Below are 5027 nucleotides of genomic sequence, written 5' to 3' on the forward strand. Positions count from 1 at the left end.
CGTCGTCTAATGGTTATTGTCATAAACGACAGTTTTTTATCATTTGTCTTCCGATTGATTTTTGTTTGTTTGCTTTACTTTTATTTTGAGTACAACATGGTTAAACGCAGTGCATCTGGAAAGTATTCACAACCTTCCTCAAACTTCTACATATAAATGCTTCATTATGACAGTGTGGGGGGAAAAAAGCTTGAGATTCTTGCAAACTCATTAAAAATAGAAAACCAAGAAAGCACATTCACCTAAGTATTTCCAGCCTTTACCATTGAGGTGGCAACAGCATACTGTAGGAATGTTTTGCAGCAGAAGAAAGTGATTTGACTGTTCCTCCTGACCTCAGACTGGCCCAGCGGTTCATTTGTCAGCAGAACAATGACCCAAAGCACATGGCCAAGATCTCAAAGGAGAGGTTCAGAACTACTCTGTGACTGTCCTGCAGCGGCCATGTCAGAATCCAGACTTTAATAGGATCGAACATCTCTGGGGAGATTTAAAAATATCTGCACAGACATGTCCTTTCCAACCTGAAGAAGAATGGGTGAAACTACCTAAAGATGGGTGAGCTGAGCTGGTGGCATCCAATTTAAACTGACTTGAGGCTGTAATTGCTGTCAAATGTGCATCAACAAAGTATTAAGCAAAGGCTCTGAGTACTAAATGTGATTTATTGGGTTTCTATTTTTTATAAATTTGCAAAGAGAAAATAAAAAGTCAAGCCCCCCCCCCCCCCACATTGTCATAAAGGGGTATTTGTGTGGAGAAGTTTGTGGAAAAATTTTGAAATAAGGCTGTAACATAAAAGGTGGAAAAAGTGAGGCGCCGTGCATACTTTCCTGATGGACTGTATGTTTGTGCAAATGAGGATTGATGTAAATGTTGCCCTCTGCTGGAAAATACGTCTAATTTCGTTCTCAATACCTCAAAGTTGGAAATCTACTAACGTTTAACATTCAAATTGACATTTCTGCTTCACTTCAAAACTAAGCTGAGCAACAAAGCTTGCATAGGCCTTAATTAATCATCAAGTCTAGCTGGGTATTTGACCACTTGATCAGAAAGCTAATTTAAATAAATTCACTGTTTCTCTGCCACAGACTTTGGTTTTAGCGTTGCACTGACTTTTTATCTAGTTACATCAGAAGACTAAATCTGGCTTGTTTTACCTATTCAAAAATAAGCTTTTATATGGGCTGAAGTTTTTATTTTTTTTTTGGACATAATACTAATAACTACTTATGCTTTAACTTGACTGAGGAGGTGATTTAACAATTTGCCGCTGTAAAAGGGACCAAAACAATCTTCAGTTCTACTCCTAAGGTGTTAATTGAGTTCTTCTGAGTTTCCCATTGTTTAACGCATTGGTCTGTCCAATAAGTGCCACAATTTATATTATTTTATGCAAAGATAATCTATCTTGCACCTGCTAAATTAAATGAGTGCCCATTGACATCCCTGTCCACTGTGAACTTTTGATCGAAACTGAGGGAGTTTGCACCTTAGCAGCTCTCTATTAACTTAAAAATGCTGATAAGCTCAAAATAAATAATAATAATAATCTTACAAAAATTATATTTGGTGCATAAACATCTAGTAGTCCTCGGAGCTTTATTCAGCCACAAACAAAATGACAAATTGGGTCTTTGAATGTTCATTTTCTGTGTCTGCTTTTAGCAGGTGGCAGCATGGGACAGCTGGGGCCGACACAAGAGGACATGTTCTAAACAACCATGGCACCTTTGCTCCTAAGATCAACTTAGTCATTAATCAACCTAACATACATCATTTTTGAAAGAATGTAAACAAAGCCTGCTGAAGCACACTGCAAAATCTAAAAGGAGAGCCATGTTGAGGTGACAGTACTTTGAAGGTCAATACCTGAACACATTTCTTTGGTGTGTGTGTGTGTGTGTGTGTGTGTGTGTGTGTGTGTGTGTGTGTGTGTGTGTTTGTGTGTGTGTGTGTGTGTGTGTGTCTGCGTGCGCGTGCGCACTCAGTAAAATAAATTTAAAAAGCGCTGCACCCTGCCATGCAACTAATACTGCATATCTATAGCATATAAACCTGCTCAGCATTACTTCTTTGAAGGCAGCTGTTGCCCTGGTAGCCAGCAACAGCGTTGCTCCTTTTCTTCATCGTGAGCTTCAGCTAACCCTCTCAGTGGGGGCCCCGTTTGGGTCTGCTTTCTCTTTTTGTTAATGGAGCTGGATGTCTGAGACATATAATCCAAGACCTACACAAATCCCTCTCTGAATTGGAGAAAAAAACCCCAAAAAACCCCCAGCCTCACTGCTTGCCCAGAAAATGCTACAAACTCTATTCATTATCAATGTATACGTTCAGAAAGGATGAAATATTCTGAGTGTGAGAGAAGAAACAGTACGCTTCAAGACAGCTGCCCTTGTGCGCTCTAATGATCAGAGTTTGTGTTGGACTCTGAAGCAAAGCAGCGGGGATCGCTTCTGGACTTCGTGAGGGAACGGAGGACCAGCAGGGTTTACAAGCACACGAGCAAGTGTCTGACTTGCTTACTGCTGGGAGAATTACAGCGCTGGTTTCCCTCACGGTCACATTTATTCATTGACTTTATTCAGTTATTTATCTTCAAGGAAATATTATATATGTAACAGCCACGCTTATTCTCTTGGTTGTTCGATTACAGCCGTTACATTAATCTCACTTATTGTGGAAATCGAAAAGATATGATAATATTTTCTTTTTTACCCGAGGGATGCGGCAGATGAGGAGGTGGGTTTTTCATCCGCACGGCTTCAGATGAATGAGTCACACAAAAGCTACCAGACCCCGAATCAGCAAGAGTGAACTTGGAGTTATCTTCTGAGCATGTATTAGTCCCTCAAACGCTGAAAAAGCAGTTGACCTTTAATTTGTTGTCAGCAAACTCACAATTCAATTGTCTTTTAAAACCTTTGTATTTATTTTCCTGTCTGCTTTAGCCTTAGGGAGCCAGAAATGATGGGTGTAGCTCATAACTCAGCAGCTATACGAGCAAATAGAAAATAAATAAATAAACAAATACACAAATGTAACAGTAAGTCATGGTTTGCACAAGACAATCTTGGATAATTGCAATAAATATAACTTACATTTTCAGATTAAGTAGATGAGTAGTGTGGCTCATCAAAGTTATCAGTCCCTCCATCTGCCAAACCACTTACAAACATTTTTTGAAAGCCTCCCGGATCTCCAATTGAAAATCTGAAAAACTACAATAAAGCCATAACTGCACTAAACAGAGATTCGTTAAAACACAGTTCATTCTGTTTGTGAAAGTACAAAAATAAGATTTTTTTTTGGCCCATCTCTCACAAAAAAGGAAAATCGCATCATATGGACTAGTCCACCTTGGGCTCATTTATTTCACGCTGACTGAATATACTTTAAAACACAGTTTGTGATCTCTGAATTCTTTACTAAACTAATTTTAAAAACTTTTTTTTTTTTTTACTTTCTCAAAAATAACATCTATCTCGTGAATTCAAAAACAATTATACAAGAGCCATCACTGAAGTAAGTCTGAATATTACCTAAAATAGCCCACAATAATACTACTACTACTAGTCAAAGATTATTACTTCCAGAGTTTGACGTTTTCAGACACACTTAAATAATCTATGTAACTATCAAACGTGAACGCTAGGGGTCAGTGTCTCACCACTAGCGTGGATAGGCTGCGTCCACCTTTATCACTTTTACCGCAACTCGCTGCGCTTCCTGTACCTGGTAGTATTACCTTGGAAAGTAGGCTTGTAACACATGAGGTTTCTCATCATAGCATAACATTTCGCTGTTGAAAACAGGACAAATAAAGGGCTTCAGAGGTTAATAGAAAGAAAGTGAAAAGAGGGCGGGTCACCTGATGACGGTAGCCGAGCGGAGGAGCTGTTGAGTGTTAGTCGCTGTTTTGAGTGAGCGGCTAAAGTCCACTTGGATTATGACAAGCTGGAAACGGATAATTCCATTTCCTCGAGGAATCAGGACACGAATTTAGGTAATATACACTAAATCTTACACGAAAATACTCTTATTCGCGGGGGTTCTAATGTACCGTGGTACTTTAATTGTTACTCTGATAATTTACCTATCATGATCAAATTCTAGACACATTATTGTCATGTTTTTTTTTCTTTTTCTTTCTTTCTTTTCTCCCCCCCCAAACAACATGTAGGCTATTCTCTTGAAACGATGTGGAGCAAGTATTTTATCTTGAGGGAGATATTAAATTGACATAGGGTGACACCTCACTATATTCCCCACAGTGTGTTTAAATTGCATGCCTGTATAATGAAAACATCCATTGACCCTTTGTGTCTCTCTCTGCATGACTGCGGTATTAAGTAATCTAGAATTTTCAGGAGTGAGTTTTAGTAATTTTACATTTCCCAGACCTATCTATGCAGGATCCGCATGTGAAGGAGACAGCTGAGAGCATGCACTGTAAACACACAAGGTGCAGGAGGAGCATAGATCTTTCAAAGTGTGTTACCCAGTCATCATCTGGACAGTGTCTTACATGCCAGCTAATAATTAAGCTCTCAGAGAAGCGCATGTAAACCAAACAAACTCTATTATCTACTGTTTAATGGAGATCCTTGGCTTGATTGATCGGCGTGGTAACATTTACAGAGCTGGTTTGCAATTCTTTTGTTATCTAGATGCTTGTTTGGACTCTTACAGAAAGTCTCTGATCTGATCTTTAAGTTCTGAGTGAGTCAATGTCCTGCAGTTTCTTCTTATTAGGAGTCCAAAGGGCCAGACCTGATAAATATTGATGATAACAGGAAGGCTAAAATAAATTCTGACTGTAAAAAAAACATTTAGTTTCAAGTAAGAGTAAGTTATCTGGCAACATGGCCACTTGTAAGCATGGTAAGGGCCCGCATGAGATTTTACATTTTTAATTTTAGGGTATTTAAATAAACAAACAACTTAAATATGTAACATAATCTAAAAATATGTTTAAAAGACGGAAGGGACGACTATTAAGTCTTCAGCTACAATAATTATAT

The 5027-nt window shown here is 38.5% G+C and overlaps 1 protein-coding gene across 2 annotated transcripts in view; it reads left to right on the forward strand.

Moving 5' to 3' along the window:
- The first annotated feature begins 3713 nt into the window (after positions 1 to 3713).
- LOC103476866 (semaphorin-4G-like) overlaps positions 3714 to 5027 on the forward strand; it is a 40250-nt gene continuing 38936 nt past the window's right edge. For both annotated transcript variants that reach the window (XR_001777376.1, XM_008429567.2), the window contains exon 1: positions 3714 to 4009. The gene's annotated coding sequence lies outside the window, so the exon portion shown is untranslated. The remainder of the gene's footprint in view (positions 4010 to 5027) is intronic.

This window comes from Poecilia reticulata, linkage group LG15 (genome assembly GCF_000633615.1).
Source record: "Poecilia reticulata strain Guanapo linkage group LG15, Guppy_female_1.0+MT, whole genome shotgun sequence".
Taxonomy (NCBI): domain Eukaryota; kingdom Metazoa; phylum Chordata; class Actinopteri; order Cyprinodontiformes; family Poeciliidae; genus Poecilia; species Poecilia reticulata.